The sequence below is a fragment of the Pezoporus occidentalis genome, unplaced genomic scaffold (assembly GCF_034315485.1).
Source record: "Pezoporus occidentalis ecotype Australia unplaced genomic scaffold, CSIRO_AGI_Poc_V1 ctg147, whole genome shotgun sequence".
NCBI lineage: Eukaryota > Metazoa > Chordata > Aves > Psittaciformes > Psittacidae > Pezoporus > Pezoporus occidentalis.
The window spans coordinates 481,883-503,579 of record NW_026913284.1 but is presented as its reverse complement, the minus strand read 5'-3'; the positions used below and the strand labels follow the sequence as shown (position 1 = coordinate 503,579).

The 21,697-nt window shown below is 40.1% G+C and overlaps 1 protein-coding gene across 2 annotated transcripts in view; it reads right to left on the bottom strand.

The window, feature by feature from the left end:
• LOC134159445 (heparan sulfate glucosamine 3-O-sulfotransferase 1-like) overlaps window positions 1-21,150 on the bottom strand; it is a 62,550-nt gene extending 41,400 nt beyond the window's left edge. Inside the window, exon 1 of one of the 2 annotated variants that reach the window (XM_062610367.1) lies at window positions 20,810-21,150. The gene's annotated coding sequence lies outside the window, so the exon portion shown is untranslated. The other variant, XM_062610368.1, reaches the window with a different exon arrangement.
• Between the last annotated feature and the right edge of the window lie 547 nt (window positions 21,151-21,697).

Here is a 21,697-nt window from a genome sequence, read left to right as displayed (position 1 = left end):
TGTTTATAACAATAAAATTCTACTTTCCTTTCTTACTATATAAAAATCTGAGAGATACATAAAAGAACAAGAATAATTTTTGGTTATATGATGGCTCAGAATACTTTTTTTCCTACTGGAACAATAGGAACTGATTGGAGACATAACCCACAAGTTTTACTGAAATGTTTAATGCTACTGAAGTAATTAGACCTAGTGCATTCACAGAAGGAAACAATAACATCAAGATCTTTTATTCTAATTTCAATACACATATGGATTTGAATAAAAGGCAATTAATTAAGAATATATGGTTAAAAAAAATTGGTTTCTTCCAAGAGTATTTTAGCTATTGTTCAGCTGGCTTCCATTAACTTGCATCTCATCTCTTTATCATAATGGAAAGCTTACTTATCTATATGAGATTACTTGATTTTTTTTCCAAATAATAAAAACCTTCAAACCCTCCCATTCCAGACTTTCCTCAGAATAAAAAACTGTTTTCTTATGTGTTTCATTTTATGCCCACTGTGTCTTAGTTCTCCTGCTGAGCATCAGTGAGTACAGTATGGGTTCATCTTTGCACTCTCCAATTCATACTTATAAACATTGATAAGTTCTTTCTAAACCTTCTCTTCGAGTACCCACATCTATGACAGAGAAGATTAGACATGTGGGATGAATTGCCTCCAACACCTTTTTGGTAGCAGAATCACAAAAAAATGAATTCAACCTTACAAGTGAGGTATCTATAATGCTACTATTAACAAAAAAGGAGCTCATCGCAACAGCGCAGGCTCTTTATTGTGTTGCATGCTTGGAGGAGACAAGATAACAGATGTAAGCTGAATCATGAGAAATTCTGATCACATATAAGGAAAAGACTTTTACTATGAGACTAATCTATGACAGAAATATTCACAATTCATTTTTAAGGAACTGAGTAAGGTCTGAGCTAGCTCTACCACTGTTAAACAAAAAAAATGCAATCAGAACACCCAATGTCTATGTGCTGGAAATACACACAATATGGACACAATTATCACACTCCCATAAGAACTGCACAGAAGTAGGAAAATAGTCTTAAAGCAGAGGCAAGTAAGAAAAATAGATGTTAAATGCAAGTTACATTAACAAGTTTTAAGCACCCATACATACACTAGAAGTCAAAATAGTACAGGAAACAACACTTTTAGTAGACACAGATCATTATTCTGCTCAATACCTGTGCTGTACTGCTGTATTACCTACACCTTCAAAATTAGCTAAGTTTGTGTAAACATAAAAACCCAACATCCCATTCTGGAAGAATAAATATCTTCCTAGTTTCAACTTGACTAAGGGATTTTTTTGAGAATTATAACTCTTTATTACTGAATAGTTGTGTTAATGCAAGAGGCATGTTCAGTCCTTCCCGCATCCAATACCTAAACTGGCTTCTCTGAAATTTCAACTGAAGCAGGTGCAAATCTTTCAAAAGTGAGTTAGAATGCACTGTGTGGACTTCATAACTGCTTCCCTAATAGACTAAAGTGCTCCCGGTGTTCTAAAGAAACATAAGAAGTTCTCTAGAGATCCCCTGGCAGTTACTTAGATCAGAGATGGAATGCTTCAAAGAATGATGAACCTATTTTCTCAATCCTTATCTTATTTATTGTAGCAGGAAAAGATGGAATCAGCTCAACTACAGTTGACTTAAACAGCTACATAAAAGTACAGTGTTCTCAAGTTTTCTTCTGATTAAGGAAAGAAACAGATGATGGAATTTGGTGTCTGATGCAATCTTGCTTATTTACAGAGAGTGTTTAAGTTCCACTTAGCACAACAAAACACAGGCAGCAATTTTTTTCTGTTCTTTACTATTCATCTTCATCTACTATTCCATCTAAAGAGCTCTCACAAAGCAGTGTCTGAATTCACACTTCAAGTATTTACACAAGGTCATGAGTATTTGCCTCATTTTCACCTTTCCGTCATTCCCTCATTTCTCCTAAGAATTACTCAGCAAAACCCATCAGCTAGATCCACTGTTTTTTTTACTGAGCGACATACCTTTATTTCAGTGCTTCTTAAAAGAAAGACTGTGGCTCACCAGCTTCAGTTAGCACTCTCACAAATAGAGGTTAAATTATTCTGTCATTCTACCTAAGTGTGAAAAATAGGGACCCAGGCTTCTCCAGCTCAGAATTCGAACAGTATATACCCCTAAATACTAATGTAATTTACTATTTTTCTGTCTGTCCACTTGTGCATGTACTCTCAACTACTGTGACTGTAGTATCCAAAAATTGCACTATGACTGGATCAATTCTGGCTCTTTAAGTCTAAAGGTGCAAACAATGAAAACAATGACCACTCTTCTGTGACACTTCTGTTATATGGAAATGTTCCTTTGTTAGCTTTCCAAAGAGACAATTTTTTCCTTCAGTGGAATTCTACTCATACTGTCAACAAATTCAAACAAAACATACAATAAAAGAATAGGGATCCTTTCTAGTGAGACAAGAACTAGCTAATACAATCCTGCGCCATGCTATGGTAATATACTACTCTCACATTAATCTTTCTGACAAACAGAGGGGAAAGACAGCATATACACAGAGATGATATATAAAAACATAAAACCAAAGGTTTCAGTTTAAGAATTAGAATGGCAGGGTGACAGGACATGCAAGGTGTCTTCCATGAAACAACATTCACCAAGCTCGGGAAAATAATCAAAAAACAAAACAAAAATAATAAAAAATAAACAAAACCCCAACACACAGACACACAAAAGAAAAAACACCCCAAAAACAACCAACCAAAAAAAATCCCCAAAACCCCCAAACCAACCTCAACAGAAGAGAGAGGGATAAAAGGAAACTGGCTACTTACAAGCAAAGAGCAAGAATTCCAAGCCAAACAAATTTTACTTCTTTACAGTAGCCTCAGAAATGACTGAACACAGAATTCAGTTAAGATGACCACAAATAAAGAACAGGTAAAAAGACCAGCACCTACCACAGCCACCCCCTGCCACTGCCCCAGTTTCTAATGTTAAAGAACTGTGTATGGGGGCATGCAAGATTAACTTCATAAGGTTAATATTAGGTGTCTCAGATTTTATAATGCCAGAATTAAAATTAGTCCTTTGCACCATGGACATTTTACAATTTCTTTCCTTCATGCTACACCAGCCTGAAAGTAAGACAGCAATAAGTTAGGATAGGCAGACAGCATATATTTAAGCTAGAATTTGGCCAGCGTTCCAGGAATAAAACCTTGGCTTGAGTTTCTGTCCTTCCCTCTGACTTCTAATGCTGGTTTAACATCAGCTATAGTATTATCATATTCTTATAACACCTATGTTTTCTCCAGAATTGGCTATTACTGCTAGAGGCTGTTAATTTCTAACCTCAGCTATCTGTTGACACATGGCTGCAGATGGATTTCAGACACCAATTATATGGATGATAAAACACTAGCTTTCCACAACAAGACTCTACTGTTGAGCCCTTCCACACACAGCTGCTGGCCAACTGTTGATTATTCACAGCAGAAAGCTGAGCTTTTTCACTGACAGCCAATCTGAGCCCATTTTTCTGAATCACCAATAAAGTCACACGAAGTACACGGAAAACAGACTCAGTTCTTGTGCCTTCTCCAGCAAATGCTGAATCTGATGAAGGGGAAAGAAGATCATATTTAGAAATGGAGTGTAATGTGCAATTACTTTTTGGACTGTAAGAGAGGTGGGCTGGAAAATGGATGGCACTGCGCTCTGCAGGCAAAGACAGTCCTTTTTTCATACTGGTGCCATATGGAGAGAGTGTATTACCACATATTAATAAGTCCAGTGAGCACAGACTATGAGAGCGGGAAAACCTAATTTATCACCAGATTAATCCCAGACATTCCATTTTCCTAGACTCCATTAAAATATGGACCCCTCTCTTTCCACCCTGTTGTTCAACATGTTTCATATTCTTGCTCCCCCCAGAAAGAATAGTACATCACTTTTTCTATTATATTGTTTACTTTCTATTATCCTCTTCAAAATAACAGCTTCACGTACAGCAGGTTAAGTCCACTATTTGGCAAGAAGGTACAACAGTATTTTTAACCTGTGTTTTCACTGGAGGTAATGTGAACCTATGACTTAAGCACATGAAGTAACTATTGTCAAACAAACACACAGAGTACACCTTAATTTGCCAGATTAGATCTCAGGTCACATCAGCATAAGAAAACTCAGGAATATGAAACCAAATTAAATCTAAAATATATGTGTACACATATTTCTTAAGAAATAAAATGGCCATTCAGTGAAATACACTGAATGGAGGCAAGGAACAAGTGTTATATACATATTGACTTAATATGATTAATATAAAAATGCTTAGTTCAGTTTAACTTTGAATGTCCGCATGTATGTATGAGTTAACAAACTTCTATGACTTCAACTTATTAAGGTATATAACTCTCCCTTTTCTTTCTTCCCCCAGCTACAATACAGCTGTACTGAAACAAAACTTTATACACCAGGTATTCTTCTAACAGATCCTTCTATAACTCTGCTGGTCATCAAATTCCAAGATCTTTCCATTCAGTAGATACCCTCAATTTGCTTCTTGCCCCAGAGTAACATTGCATATTTGCATTTAACTACATCTGACAGTTATTAACCTGAATGCTTAACTAATGTAAATTCTTTTGTGCAAAATGTAATTGTGTTGTTTCTCTTAGTTTAGCATAATTTGCAAAGTCAGAAGCCTTTTTTTCACTATCACGACCCAAATATCAAAGCAATCAAAATTTTTCCCTATGCCAGCCCTGATCCGACATGGGTTTTAAAAAAAAAAAAAAAAATGTCTCAACTGTTAGTTGAATATATGGACTATATTAACGTATTAATGTATTAAAGCTAAGTTGGTATTTACTCGGCATCAAAATTAGGGTAAGTTAGACATTAAGAGCTCAAGATGAAGATATTTTATACTTGGAGACTTAGCTAAGGGGAAGGTAGAATTTTGTGTTCTGAAGAATTCTGAAGAAATTATTCCACTTTTTTAAGTAGTAAAAATAAGCTCAACTCAATTACACACTGCAGTAGATATAAACCACTATATTTGAGACTTAGTATTCAATAAAGACCCATACTGAACATCTCTCATTTAATAGCTACAAAACCAAAACTTTATTCTTAGTCTTACCCAAAGCTTCCTATGTCACAACTCACTATATGCTTTGGTTGTTCCATCTGGTAAAAAAAAATTAATGATAATGAGATTATAAAAAAAATGAGGATAATAATTATGTTTAAAATAAAAAAAAAATCAAAGTTTATAGAATCATAGAATCATAGAATAGTTAGGGTTGGAAGGGACCTTAAGATCATGCAGTTCCAACCCCCCTTGCCATGGGCAGGGACACCTCACACTAAATCAGGTCACCCAAGGCTCTGTCCAACCTGGCCTTGAACACCACCAGGGATGGAGCATTCACAACTTCTGTGGGCAACCCATTCCAGCGCCTCACCACCCTTACAGTAAAGAATTTCCTTCTTATATCCAATCTAAACTTCCCCTGTTTAAGTTTTAACCCATTACCCCTTGTGCTGTCACTGCAGTCCCTAATGAAGAGTCCCTCCCCAGCATCCCTATAGCCCCCCTTCAGATACTGGAAGGCTGCTATGAGGTCTTGTCATGGTTTAAACCCAGTCAGGCAACTCACTTCCCCCCCTTTCTTGCCCTCCCCCTGCTCCTGGAGGGACAGAGAGGAGAATCGAAAAGAATGCAACTCCCACGGGTTGAGATAAGAACAGTTTAGTAACTAAGGTATAACACAGACCACTACTACTACCACCAATGATAATAATGATAAAGGAAATAACAAGGGAAGAGAATACAACACCTCAGCACCACCCGACCGATAACTCGCCCCTCACAGCCCGACCAAGCACCAACCAATACCTCCTCGAACCCTGCAGTCAACTAGCCCTTCTGGGTAACTCCCAGTTACATCCTGGGCATGACGTGCTGTGGTATGGAATACCTCTTTGGCTAGCTTGGGTCAGGTGTCCTGTCTCTGCTTCCTCCCGGCCTCCCCTCCTCCCTGGCAGAGCATGAGGCTCACAAAGTCCTTGGCCAAACCAAAACATCCGTGTTATCAGCTCTGTTCCTGAGCCGAAAGTCAAAACTGCACTGCACCAGCTACCAAGAAGGAGAAAAATGACTGTTACTGCTGAACCCAGGACAGGTCTCCACGCAGCCTTCTCTTCTCCAGGCTGAACAGCCCCAACTTCCTCAGCCTGTTTTCATACAGGAGGTGCTCCAGTCCCCTGATCATCCTCATGGCCCTCCTCTGGACTTGTTCCAACAGTTCCATGTCCTTTTTATGTTGAGGACACCAGAACTGCACACAATACTCCAGGTGAGGTCTCACAAGAGCAGAGTAGAGGGGCAGGATCACCTCCTTCGACCTGCTGGTCATGTTCCTTTTGATGCAGCCCAGGATACGGTTGGCTTTCTGGACTGCGAGCACACACTGAAGCCGGCTCATGTTCATTTTCTCATCAACCAACACCCCCAAGTCCTTCTCCACAGGGCTGCTCTGAATCTCTTCTCTGCCCAACCTGTAGCTGTGCCGGGGATCGCTCCGACCCAGGTGTAGGACCTTGCACTTGGCATGGTTAAACTTCATAAGGTTGGCATCAGCCCACCTAAGAAGCATGTCAAGGTCCCTCTGGATGGCATCCCTTCCCTCCAGCATATCAACCAAACCACACAGCTTGGTGTCATTGGCAAACTTGCTGGGGGCACACTCAATCCCACTGTCCATGTCAGCGACAAAGATGTTGAACAAGACCGGTCCCAACACTGATCCCTGAGGGACACCACTCATTACTGGTCTCCAGCCGGACATTGAGCCATTGACCACAACTCTTTGTGTGCGGCCATCCAGCCAGTTCTTTATCCACCAAGTGGTCCATCCATCAAATTGATGCCTCACCAATTTAGAGACAAGGATGTTGTGTGGGACAGTGTCGAACGCTTTGCACAAGTCCAGGTAGATGACATCAACTGCTCTACCCCTGTCCATCAGTTCCATAGCCCCATCATAGAAGGCCACCAAATTGGTCAGGCAGGATTTCCCCTTAGTGAAGCCATGCTGGCTGTCACCAAGCACCTTGTTGTTTTTCATATGCCTTAGCATGCCACCCAGGAGAATCTGCTCCAAGATTTTGCCAGGCACAGAGGTGAGACTGACTGGTCTGTAATTCCCTGGGTCATCCATTTTCCCCTTCCTGAAAATGGGGGTTATATTTCCCTTTTTCCAGTCGTCAGGAACTTCACCTGACTGCCACGATTTCTCAAATATGATGGCCAGCGGCTTAGCAACTTCATTCTCCAGCTCCTTCAGGACCCACGGATGGATTTCATCAGGACCCATGGACTTGTGCACATTCAGATTTTTAAGATGGCCTCGAACCAGATCCTCTCCTACAGTGGGCCCAAGGTCTTCATTCTCACAGTCTCTGCGTCCGCTTTCCAAGACTTGGGTGGTTTGGTCAGAGCCTTTGTCAGTGAAGACCGAGGCAAAAAAGTAATTCAGAACCTCAGCCTTCTTCAAATCCAGGGTAGCCAGTTCTCCTGAGAGCTTCTGGAGAGGGCCCATGTTGTCCGTAGTTTGTCTTTTATTTGCTACATACCTGTAGAATCCCTTCCTGTTATCTTTAATACCTCTAGCCAAGTTTAATTCTAACTGGGCCTTTGCTTTCCTAACCTGGTCCCTAACTTCCCGGACAACATCCCTGTACTCTTCCCAGGCCACCTGTCCTTGCTTCCACCTTTTATAAGCCTCTTTTTTCATTTGAATTTTCCTCAGGAGCTCCTTATCCATCCAAGGCCCTCCTGCTGCACTTCCTTCTGGTTGGGATGCAACACTCCTGAGTTTGTAGCAGGTGATCCTTGAATATGCACCAACAGTCTTGGGCCCCTCTGCCCTCTAGGGCTGTATCCCATGGAACCTTCCTAAGCAGGTTCCTGAAGAGGCCGAAGTCTGCTCTCTTGAAGTCCAGGGCAGTGAGCTTGCTGCACGCTCTTCTCACTGTCCTGAGGATCGAGAATTTGATCATCTCATGATCACAAAAAGTATAAAGTATCTGTTGCTATTAACTGCACACAAACAACACATTTCATGGGATCAGCATCCACAGCACACGACTGCACAGGCAGAGAGTGTGCCAAAATACTGATGCACATGTAAGAAGCCATATGCAGAGACAACTGCTAGTTTTGATTCATAATTTTTAAAAATTACTCTGAAATCCTAACTTTCTTTTTCTGAATCTTTTTAACAAGGAATCTTTTATTGATAAATGCAAAATCACCTCCATCAAAACAAATTGCAATTTAAGACAGTTATGTCCTTCCTCACAAACATGTATGTGAATTATTATTTCCATTTAATAAATGAGAATAACCTAGGATCATAAAAAGTAAATTAGAAACAGCAGAGCAGCCCACAGTTGTTTATCCACAGCAAAAGTAATATGATCATCTTGTACAGGAGTAACATGTTAAAACGTGTATAGTATTATTCTACAACTGGCCTAAGAGTAAATTGCCTCAATAAGTACATATAATATTGTTGGGGCTTTTTTTTTAATGGAAATTTTACACACTGAATATTAGAGTTTTTACAGAAACAAAACAAAACACTTTAACAGCATTTCCTTCTAGTGCAAGCTAGCACAAATTTAACTGCCTCCCAGCGGGCAACATAGAGCTATGTTCAATGCTTCTGTATTTCTATTGGCTTCTATTTGATTAAAGGAAACTGCTTCATTATAGAAACCAAGTAGAACAATTCCTTGGAGTATTAAAGCACAATATTCTGTGCATATGACCACACAAGGGTTTGAAAGAAAAAAGGTAAAATGCTCTTTTCTGAATACCTGGTTACCTGACTTTGAGGAATGACTCCTTAGTGAAGATTTGTATTATTTTGATTTTCTAAAACTCTGTATGTAATTACCATAACAGTCTCAATTTCAAGATAAATTTAGTTTTGAAATGCCTGCTTTCTATCACTGGCACTGTTTATGCTATCAGGACACAGGAGATAAAGTACAAACATAAAAAGCCAGCCATCAAACATTTAAATGAATGTCTGAAATTTCCATAATTTTGCTGAGTGGATATTAAAAGAAGTGTGAAAACAACAAAAACATTCAGCTCTCTAACCTGCTAAAGAGGCCTAATCTCTGAGGATTTCTTTTTTGCAATGTACAGGCATGGATCTTACATTAGGATCCAGAAACTTGGAGCTAACATAAGAATGCAGTAGAGTATGAAAATAACAAGTCTTTTCTTCTTCTTCATTCTCCAGTGCACATGTCAGATTTTCGAATTTAGAAAACCCTAGAAGCACAAAAAAGTCTACATATTGTAAGGATATTTCTTTAATTTACTATAGGATGGGGAAAATATCACAGCTAGAAAATCAGTGATGCACAAGTTATCAAAACTCCTGGAAGACTCAATATTTAATAGTACAGAACAAAATCAAAGCTGTACAATGAAATTCTGTAAACCACGTAAATAAATTTAAAACCCCAACAAAATACACCCAAGTAAATTGAGCTATTTACAGAATAAACTAAAGGTAGCATGTGGTACAAAGGAAGCAGAGTCAAATATTCCTGAGACTGACAGAACCTAATATTTGGGGATTATGTCTAACACATGTCCAACTGTTGCAACCTGGGAAATGAAAAAAAAATCTTCAGTGCTTATTTTCATACTTCAGGAATCTATCACTAGAAAATGTCAAAGTTGACAATTGCAAATGATTTCCCATCTTAAACTTGACAGTGCTTTCCTTTATAAATGGTATAATGTGAAACAGCAGTGTGGGAATTAATGTGAGGCAAGTCTGGAAGATGCTCGAGAATCTGGCTGTTGTAAGACATTAATTCTTTTTATCTGGAGAATTGTCTGTGTTTCCTTCGAACATGACAAGGTACCAGGATACACAGATGTTGTAATAAACATTGCAAGACTTAAATAGTTTATCTAGAAACAATAAACAGCAAATTCTGAAGTTCCAGTCAAGATTTATTTTTTTTTTGTATTTATGGTACAAACTACTGTTTGCAAGTCTTGACTGCCTTTCATATAATAAGGTCTGTTTACTGTATAAAATGCACAGCTTATTTGAGTAATAGAGCATTTCTGTGGCTATGATTTTAACCAGGAAATAGATGACAGCTACTTTCTTTTTAATCTTACTGTTGAACTAAAGCTGTGAAAGTTTTCCTTACAGAAATAGTCCTCAAACTGATTGCTATCAACTGGTTGCTGTAGGGAAAGTCTGTCAACCAAGGAGGGTGGAGACAGGAAAGACAAGCTCCCGCTTTCCATGAGTAACCACCTTTCCAGAAAAATTGAAGCTACAGCTGACACAATCATCGTAAATTAAAGACCTGTTCTGTATGAACCTTTAAATAATTTTTCTGTGTAGCAGCCAACACATTAATTCAGGAAAAACTACATCTGACTATACTCCATTATCAGAGAGGTGATGTTATTCAAGTATTCAGAATGAAACCCTGTAACTTTGTTCCTTAAAAATGAAAGCATAACTTGTAAAAGCTGATTTTGGATATTAAGGGATAGAGTCTGCCCTTCATACACTTCAAATCTGTATCAAAATTCAAACTCCTATCAGACTTCTATGTCTAAAATATATTGGTCCTATACTGTTCATTTATAGATCACCTACGTGCTTCAGAGGGTTTAATGAAGATCATTAATATCTATAAAGAGTTTTGTACCTAGTAAGCACTATATAAATGTTAAATTATGACAAGGACACAAGTAGCTCCATCCACAAACTAAAAAGATGTGCTCTGTATTTGGTTTACTTTATTCACTCACCTTTAAAAAACAGTATCTCTACTGACAATTTGCCATTTACCAACACAATCTATCTCCTATTATCTTGCTTCAGATTCTTTCAGATATCCACTAAGATCCCATTGAAAATAAATACAATCTTAGAATACATATTCTGTGGTCAATCCCTGCAAAAATAAAGGATTTTTCTGTTTGCAGTTCATACAAAGTTTAATTCGGCATTTTCTTTCCCTTTAAACAATTTTTAGATGACAAAAAGGTAAGACTTGCAGATACTTAAATGTATGTCCTGGTTTCACCAGCAGCAGTTATGTTTCTCCTTCCTAGTAGCTAGTGCAGTGCTGTGTTTCAGCTTTAGTCTGAGAATAACGCTGGTAACGCACCAATGTTTTAGCTGTTGCTAAGTAATGCTTACTCTGATCAAGGACTTTCCAGTCTCATGCTCTGCCAGTGAGGAGGGGTACAAGGAGCCAGGGGGAAGTAGAGATAGGACATGTGACCCAAACTAGCCAAAGGGGTATTCTATACCACAGCATGTCATGCCCAGCATATAAACTGGGGAGAATCACCTGGAAGGCCCAGATCACTGCTTGGGTCAGGCTGGGTATTGGTTGGCGAGTGGTGAGCAACTGTATTGTGCATCACTTGTCTTTGCTTTCATTTTTTCTCTTGTTGTTTCCTATTATTAGTACTATTATCGGTATTCTTTACATTAATGCTATATTTTATTTTAGTTATAAAACTGTTCTTATCTCAACCCATGGGGTTAACATTCTTTTGATTCTTCTCTCCATTCTGCCCAGAGAGGGGAAAGGTGGGGGGTGAGTGAACAGCTATGTAGTGCTGAGTTACCATCTGGGTCTAAACCATGACAATGTAATACACAAAATGGTTGGTTAGAACTCTATAGAATCATAGCAGGGAAAAATACTAAACAATACCCATTGTTCTGCAGATAATGTGTAACATTTTACCTATTATCTCTGCACCTTTCATAGCACCAGTTGAAAAGGATTTGCTCAGTGTTGCCAAGTTGAACAGATTTAGTGTTAACAGGAAATTTTAGACAACAGCAAAAAGAAGAAAAAACACAAGCAATTATTTTACTGAAATACAGATGATGAGCATATGCACTTATACAGATTTTGGAAATAAAGGTAAAGGCTAGAGCTCCATACTTGCACAAGTGTCCATCAGCACTTTTTCTGATTTCCACCTGTTCACTGCAGCTTAGATGCAAAGGGCCATTTCTTCCCAAATTCTGGATGTATCCTGAGATGCCTCAGCATTAATCACACAGAGAAACAAAATTCTTCAATTTTTCTAATGGAGTTCCTACAGGACATGAATTCAGAATCGAACTGCAAAGACTAGATTGCTTCTCAAAATCAGAGTCAAGGTACTAAGCTGAAAGTATACTTGGCTCATCACTGTGTCCCTAGGACACTGTATCTTCATTTCAAGGAGAAAAAAAAAATAAAAAATCAGCAGTCTCAGTATTTTAAGTACTACCTTTTGCAGTATTCTGTAAATGGAAAGCCTTAATTTGATGAAAAGTTTCTTTTTCCTCACTTTTATATGCATGCACACACAAAGAAAATACAGGTTTTTAGCTAAAAGCAAATGCACCAGTGACTTGATAAACCAACAGAAAATGCCTTCTGTTCAAGCGATATTGAAAAAATTTTCCTCAGACAAAAGAGCTTGGTCCCAGACCAAGCTTAAACAGAGCACTGAGTATCATCCTAGAAATCTCAAGCATTGCTTACAGCAAGAGTATTCCAGTGCCTCTTCTGCTCATTGCTGCTGGCAAAGCAGGTGAGTATGGCATAGCAAGAGGAAACGTGGAATACAGGTGCTTTTTTTTTTTTTTGCCATCTGAAGCAAATACATATATAAAAACCCTTGCATTTTGTAACATAAGGTATACAATTACTTCAAATGAATGAAAGACCATTCAGGCTCCATGAACTTCAGCAACTGCCGGATTAATTCACTTGGATATTACAATCAGTTTCACGACTACACGTTTCAAAATTGCTATAATGATATCAATGGGTCATTCTCCCTCAAAAATGAGGAGGGGAAATAAATTTAATGCAAAAAAGTGCAGTGTCTGTCTAATGTATAAAGTAATACTATCTTCCCTGTGTCAAACACATAGTCTGGATAATTCACACTCATACACTAGAACATAGACAAAAGGACAGCTATCAGTTAGTTTGTGTGTACACACGTGCCAGTGCTACTAAATCAGAACACAGAAGGATGGTTAATTAACCTGGTCATAGAACATTACTAGTGATGAAGTATGGAAATGAAAACTGGTGGAATTGCTGGGCTCAGAGGATTGTGATGAATGCCACAAAATTCAAGTGGAGGCCAGGTACTAATAGTGCTTCCCAAAGGGTTGATCCTGGGGCCAATGTTGTTCAACATTTTCAGTAATGACTTGAATAATGGGACTAAGTTCTCCCTCAGCAAGCTGACAGACCGTATGAAACTGGGAGTAGTTGGGCTGCCATTCAGAGGACCTCAGCAGGCTGGAGAAAAAGTTCAGCAAAATGACGTGCATACTCCTCACTCAGAGAAGTATAACCCTGTGCACTAGTAAAAGGCTAGGGACCAACCAGATGGAAAGCAACTGGGCAGAAAAAGATGTGGGAGGTCTTAGCGGACAAGAAATTGAACATGAGCCAGTGAAGTGCCCTTGGAACAATGAAGGCCAACACTCTCTTGAGCTGCACTAGCAAAAGCATTGGCAGCAAGCTGAGAGAAGTGATCCTTCCCCTCAGGACTAATAAGGTTGCATATGAAGTACTGTGTTCAGTTCTAGGCTCCCCGGTACAAGAAGGATATTGACATACTGGTGCACATCCATTAAAAGGTCACAGAGATGATAAGGGATTGGAGTATCTGTCATATGAAGAGAGGATGGAAGAACTGGGATTATTTAGCATGGAGAAGGCTTGGGAGGGATCTTATCTTGATGTGTAAATACCTGATGGGAGGGAGAATAGAAGACAGAGCCTGGTTCTGCAGCACTCAGTGAAAGGACAAGAGGCAGAAGGCATCAACAGAAATACAAGAAATTCCATTTAAACACAATAAAAAAATAGTTTTCATGTAAGTGTTGTCCAACACTGAAACAGGTTGCCTGTTTTGAGCAGGGAGATCTCTAGAGATTGCCTCCACCTTTTCCACTTCTGTGATTCTGTGGTTACATATCCATTTGATCTTTTGGGTAAGCAGTTCCATTACATACATAAAGGCAAACTACTTCAATTTAGCATGACAAAGGTAACATCCTATCCTGAATTTTCAATGTATCATACATGGCATACTCTGTTTTCTTATCTACAATTAAATATTTGAAGTACAAAGTAAGAGTAATACTATAGCATCATATTTCCATGGAAATCTTGTTATGCTTTGGGGATTAAGCAAAATCAACAATAGTGAAAGGTTTTTTAAAAAGTTGCAATGTCAAAATGCAACAAGATTAATGCAAAATACCATATATTTTTAAATGAAACATTTAAAAAATACACTTATTTCAAAACCACACTTAATTAGCAAAATGGAATATTCTTATTCCATCTCAAGTTATAAAAGCCGTTGCAGCATGTATGTCTCTTTAGTAGCTTTTCCATTTCACATTTCCATTAAAAACACCTATTTCATTAACATGAAGGGTCTACCTTTCTTCTGTAGGCTTAAAAACTTCCCAGTCTATTTGTCAGTTTTAGCCAAGGGGCCTTAACTGCATTTTATTTCTGTATAGAAATTTCTTCAATATTTGAACAGAATAGGTTCTTACATAAACAATTAGAAAGGCTAAGCTCCTAAACATGCATGAAAGGGCAATAGCTTTCAGGCAAGAGATGGAGGTGCAGTCCTGCAGCAACATTAGCAAGAGATTTTGGTCAATTCTGGTTTCCATTCAAAACTTTCCACACAGCAGTAAGACTGATAAAGCTCTGTTAACTGCCACTTGTTTCACACATACCAGAACAAATAAGGACTAGACTGAACCTGCTTTAACATACAAGAAAGGTCTAAAAACGAAAGACACCCCAGAAAAAATAAAACACCCTCCCCCCCAAAAAAAAGCAAAAGAAAAAAAAGACCAAAAAAACCACAACAACAAAAAAACAACCCACAACCCAACAAAAACAACAAAGACAAAAAAACATAGAATCATAGAATAGTTAGGGCTGGAAAGGACCTTAAGATCATCTAGTTCCAACCTCCCTGCCATGGGCAGGGACACCTCACGCTAAACCATCTCACCCAAGGCTTCATCCAACCTGACCTTGAACACTGCCAGGGATGGAGCATTCACAACCTCCCTGGGCAACCCATTCCAGTGCCTCACCACACCCTTACAGGAAAGAACTTCCTCCTTATATCCAACCTAAACTTCCCCTGTTTAAGTTTTAACCCATTACCCCTTGTCCTTTCACTACAGTCCCTAATGAAGAGTCCCTCCCAGGCATCCCCATAGGCCCCCTTCAGCTACTGGAAGGCTGCTAGGAGGTCTCCACACAGCCTTCTCTTCTCCAGGCTGAACAGCCCCAACTTCCTCAGCCTGTCTTCATATGGGAGGTGCTCCAGTCTCCTGATCATCCTCGTGGCCCTCCTCTGGACTTGTTCCAACAGTTCCATGTCCTTTTTATGTTGAGGACACCAGAACTGCACACAATACTCCAGGTGAGGTCTCACAAGAGCAGAGTAGAGGGGCAGGATCACCTCCTTTGACCTGCTGGTCAAGATCCTTTTGATGCAGCCCAGGATACAGTTGGCTTTCTGGGCTGCAAGCGCACACTGAAGCCGGCCCATGTTCATTTTCTCATCAACCAACACCCCCAAGTCCTTCTCCACAGGGCTGCTCTGAATCTCTTCTCTGCCCAACCTGTAGCTGTGCCTGGGATTGCTCCGACCCCAGTGTAGGACCTTGCACTTGGCATGGTTAAAAAAACCCCAAACAACAAAACCAAACAGAATCTTGAAGAGATGCTTCACTTTTGAGGTCAAGGAACCTTGGATGTAAAACTGAAAAAAGGGCTTCAAAGTCCTTTCAGCAGGAAGACGTAATTTTTTTCTGTGGAGCCACATAAACTAGCTGTCTTCTTAAAGTGGCATCTAGAGAATTACAGTATCTTTAAATAATTTCAACAAATTTACTCATCACAAACATTGGTCAGTCTGTAATTTAACAGAATAACCTAAGTAAATTTTAAATTATTAAGACAGATTTACGACTTTCCACTTCTATAGTACCTTTTCAATGGCAATTCCATGACTCAATTTTCAAGTGTTAGCCATGTCATCATGAAAATCCCACAATATTCCACTTCAATCTTTTTTTTCAGTCCCAAGAGAACACCACCTAAGCAGCTGAACAGAAGGACAGTAATTGTAAGGGTGGAATGGGGTAAGAAATAAACAGTAGGGATACAAAGCTGACCTAAGAAAAAAAAACAATTGCTTAATAATTAATTAAATAAATAAATAGTAATTTTAAAAACGCTTGGATCAGTCCTCTGTTCTCAATGGCTAACGTATAATGGCTTTTGAGCTATTAAATTATGCTTCCTTGCAGGACTATTAATGGATTTGCCACAGGGTAGAGAATTTACAAGGGACCTATCATCAGCATAAATCTGAAGGGTACTACTCCTTTTAAATAGTGAGTAGGAAAAAGAAAAAAAAGGCTGGATCAAAGTGGAGAGTATACCAAGGAGTAGAAAACATGGCACTTAGGTAGGAGAGAAGCAGGTGACCCAGGCAATTGTTATCCTGACTTCCATGTATGAGAAAAAGGAATTTTGTTTTTTCAGTTAACAGTAAGTAGGACAATTTCAAAAATCAGAACAATTTCAACATAACTTTAAAGAGACATATCAGTCTGGAATAACTGACTTTTAAAAGGAAATATATAGGCAAAGGAGACCCAGAGTCCAATCTCCAGATTTCAGTAAAGAATTCGATATGGTATCACCTAGACATTATTTAGAGCTGTAAAAGATGGAGTATAACACAAAAATGAAGTGGATATAAAACTTACTAACAGTGACATACTCAATGGACTTATTTTAAATCCTTCTTCAGACTCATTTCGTATCTCTGAACCTGGTAAAAAGTAGAGGTGCTTTGATAAAACATGGTTACAGGAAGCACTCTTGATACTTGGGAGGCTCTCACTAACTTAGAGAAGAAACTGGAGGACTATTTGGATAGGCATATTAGAAATGGGAAAATGTTTAGCAACTCTTCAAAGCCACATGATTACAAATAGAATTTCTCTGACTACATGGTGTTTTACCATTTCAGAGCAACAGGAAAAGAGAAATCACACACCCATGTCTAGTTTACTCCATGAAGGTTAAGCCAACCTGGCATACCTATAAAACAAGCTTGATCGTCACCACTATCTGGTAAAGTATTTTCAGTAGACCAAGCGCAGCATTAGCACTATTATTCAAGACTCTGAGGAAACACATCAGGTACAAGGTATTTGAGGCAGGTGAAGTACATTCAGAATTCAGGAGAATCACGCCACTAAGCTCTGTATCCTCCTATTTATTCTGTTTTACAAGACAGATTAAAATGTGCTTGCTCTGCTTGTTTGATCCCAGCACATAAAAAGCCAAGGCAGGCACATGATCAATGTTTGTAATTTATTGAGGGCTACAAACCAACGAAAGAGTTGTTTTGAAATAACAATACTGAGATATTAAAAATTAGGAATCAAAGAATATATTTAGGTTGGAAGTTCAAAGAAAGTTCTAAACATTAGGACAGAGGGTTTGAAACATCTTTCCAAAAAGAGCAATAGGACAAAGCATTTAACTGGCTTTAAGCAGACTTGGTGACTTTATGACTGGGATTAGCACTGTTACCCAGCTCAGAAAAGCCTTTTCTTCAGCACAAATTACTATGGTGAAGAACTGCTCCCTGTTCAGCTCCCCACCTCTTCCCATTTTTTTTGTTCTCACTATTCCCACTAAAGTTCAACTGGGTCTGTGAGAGGACTATGAGAGGACTATACACATTTTTTATCTTTAAGAGAAAACAGACTTGAGACTTAAACCCTTACCCCTCTAGTTTACATGCTTTTATGGAATATTGCATCAAAGCAGATGACTGGAAGCTCTACTTGAGATCAAAAGATTTAATCAGCAACTAAACAAAGCAGTGCACTGCAAACATACTGAAATGATACTGCCTCTTTAGGTCTTCATTAAATATTTGTCTTTAATAGATTCCTGCTTACTATATAAACAGCCAAAAAAGGAATTTGACTTTACTATGCATACAGGCCTCACTATTTTTTCTATATTCATGTTGCTATCCAAAAATTTCACCTAAGCTTCTGTTTGGTAGTACAGCTACCTGCATTCCTCATAACATAATACTTTTATGTTAATCATTTAACAAGCAGTTTAAAAGTTTTCTTACGGCAGTGTGTAATTCAAAACAGCTACAGAAAATAGAGCATATTCACATGACTACAGATACTCCACACAGGTATTTGTACAGAATTAAGAGAACATGAAGCAGTGTTGCAGACAGCTAACTCTTCTTCATTCAGATCCTTTCAAAGTTATGCCCATCAAGAAACCCCTATTTTTTCAGAACTTCCATGCTATCACTGTACAACCTACATAGCCAAAGCACTGGCCAGAGCAACGCTGGTTACACAGAAAAAGTATTTCTATTACTGTGCTATCTCAGACCAATAAATGTCCATCACTTAGTATACTTTAGCCAGTTCAGGGACTGTTGTTCATGATAGCATTTCCACTCAGAGACAGAAGAATCAGAGAAGAAAACAAATTGCTCTCTTATTCCAAGCTCAGGGATGAAGTCCACCTTTATTGACTCTCATTTGACCTCTATCATCTCTTTTTTTGTGATAAACCAAATCCTCAACAGAAACTCTTTTAACTGGTTTGTTACAGACCAGACTGAGGCTTCCACCTTAAATGTCATAAATAGCTGTATATGTGAGTTCAACGGTGACATGCAGTCTTGGATTTGACAGAAACACTCCATTTCAAATGTTTTGCTTTTCCCTCTGACTAGTCTCCTTTTAAATTTTTGTCTATTTCCAGCCTATCCTCATTTTTGGCTCGCTTTTTTTTGTTGCTTTAAGAACAGTGATATGAAAGCTACTGCCTGCTTTCAAAGTAAGCATACTGAGTGGTTAGCTCGGCTCATATGTTCTTGCTTACCTCACAGATTTCTAGGTTATTAGTTCATTTTACTAGTATAGCCCTCTTTTGCCACACACATACACACACAATAAGCTTACAACTTACGAAACCTGTAAATCAATCATTCACGTATGTGCTGTTGAAGAACAAAACTCAATTCCCTCATTCTGATAACATGACTTAAGGCAATGTACAGGCTCCATCCATAATACACATCTTTCGAATCAGAAAGCAGTATTTTTACACAATTGGAACATAAGAACTTTATAATATTTGCCATTTACAATAGTATCAAAAATATGTTAGGCTACTAAAGCAATTAACCCTACTCTCAATGAGTTTCATATGAAATTACAAAACCTCAGTGTAGTTTTGCCAGTAACAAAACTCGTCAAATATATGTACATTCACTGATGTCATAAAACTAAAGTATTAATAATTTCTACAATGTGAAACCATGATCTTATCAACCTAAAACCATCATTTCCTATTCCATAAAAAAATACCTGCCACAGGAATAAATATTCCTAAACACAAACATCTTACCAAACAGTAGTTCTTCCCAGTTCAGTTCATTTAACACACAAGTGTCAAGAACTATCACAGTATTCCCTTAGAGGCAGTAAGCAAAATTCCTGGAAGTAGCTTATCACATTTTTAAATTAATTCTTTTTTTCAAAGGACGGAAATAATCAAAGCAGACATCACGCAGACTTTAGTTGCTGTATTTGAGAAGGTCAAGCATTTCAATGGAAGTTGTGGTCTCCCTAGTCCAAGTTTTCTCCATTCTGCATCTCAGAAAATATGGGCATGTACAGACTAAAAACTGAAAGTAGAATTTAACAGCCGGGTTATTCTCAGTTTTTCTGTGTTTCAAGAATAACAGGACATATGTGATTCCAAAGCATCATCCTTACACTGACAACCACTTCCAACTCTGCAAGAGATTTCAAGCTATAATGTGTAAAATCATTACTACATGCTCTAACAGTACTTTCTATTCAATCAAGAGAGAAAAAAAATCCCGTCTAGAATTACAATAAATAACTACAGTTTAGTTTTAAATGAAATGATGTAGTTTATATCTGACCTGAGTTTCAGTCTTTTCCTAATGGGAAATATAAATTCAACATTTGGATACATAATCCTACAGCTCTCAGAAGCCGACTCCACCGCGAACACTTTACATGATTTATAGCTCTCCTCCAGATTCAGCTGACAAGTCTCGGCGGAGCAGGTGCAACGGGGTTTTTCCTTCCTTCAGAGATCATTCCCTCGTATGCAAATTAATTAGCAAGTCTTCTTCACTCTCGCGTAAGCGGGGAAGATGAAGCTAATGGATTAACAGCGTTTAATTTCTCTCACTGAGCGGCTGACCCGGCAGCCCGGCGGAAGGAGCTCGCTCGCGGTTGTTACTGCTGAAGCCACAGCGTTTTTGACAGCGTCAGCGGCGGTAAAAGTGAGCCTGGCTCCCGCACAGTGGTGCCAAGCGACCAATTTTGAAAGCACGGTCAGGGTTTGGGGGAACCTCAGGACCCTCTCCCCACAGCCAACACGCAGGTTTCTCTCCCCCCACCCTGCAAGTTAAAACTGCCCTGCCAGCGCCGCTGTACCCCTCCACACCCCCGCCAGCCCTGCCCCCTTCCCTGACTGCTGGGGAGACGGGGAGCGAATCCCAACTCCCATTACCTCCTCTCCCATTACCTCCTCCGGAGCCATGGAGAGCAGGGCGGTGCGGCCGCGGCCTCGGCTCCGTGTGGCTGGCGGCGGCGGCTCGGCGGCGGCTCCGAGCTGGAGCGAAGGGGCCAGCGCTCCCCTCACTCCATCACCCGTCCGCGCTACGCCTCGAGCCGGTGGCACAGCCCGCTCCACATAAATGCATTAACAGCAGCCACATCATGATTAATTCATCAGTCCCAGTGACCAGAGGAGGAGGCACGGAGGGGAGCGGGGGCTGGGGAGAGGCAGGGCGCTCAGAAACGTCCCTTCTCCGGAGTTCACCCCGCGGCGCAGGAGTCCGCCAGCTCGGAGGAATGGAATGGAAGGGGAGGGGAAGCTGCGCCCAGCGGCCGACTCGCCGCGGCTGCCCGTGCGCAGCCTGAGGTCTGAGGGAAAGGATGTCCGCTGGGCAGGCGGCAGGGCGAGCCGGCCCCGCGCCGCCGGCAGCCCTGGCTCCCCGGTCAGCTCCTCGCGCGCAGTGAACCGTTAGGGTTCAACGTGCGCGGCACGCGCTGGCTCCACCAGCCGGCAGCGGGAGCTCGCCCGGGGACAGGTGAAGTAACCGCAAGTTGCGGAGGCTCCGCGCCGCGGGGCGGGTCTCGGTCACCGGGGGGAATCCCCCGTGCAGCAGGAAACAGGCCGCGGTCCGGAGGTGTACCGCCCGCTTGTGTGCTCGCTGCCGGCTGGCTTGGCTGTGGAGCAGGGCCCCAGAGCCCCGAGCTGCCTGCTGCCGAGCACGGAGGGGATGAGCCGGGCCGTGCAGGAATCCCTGACGGCAGCAGGGCTACCGAGCATCCGTATGGCCCTGATCACAGTAGCTGCACAGGGGTCACTTGCGCAAAGATAGCCAACCCCCCCCCCCCGCCTTGGTAA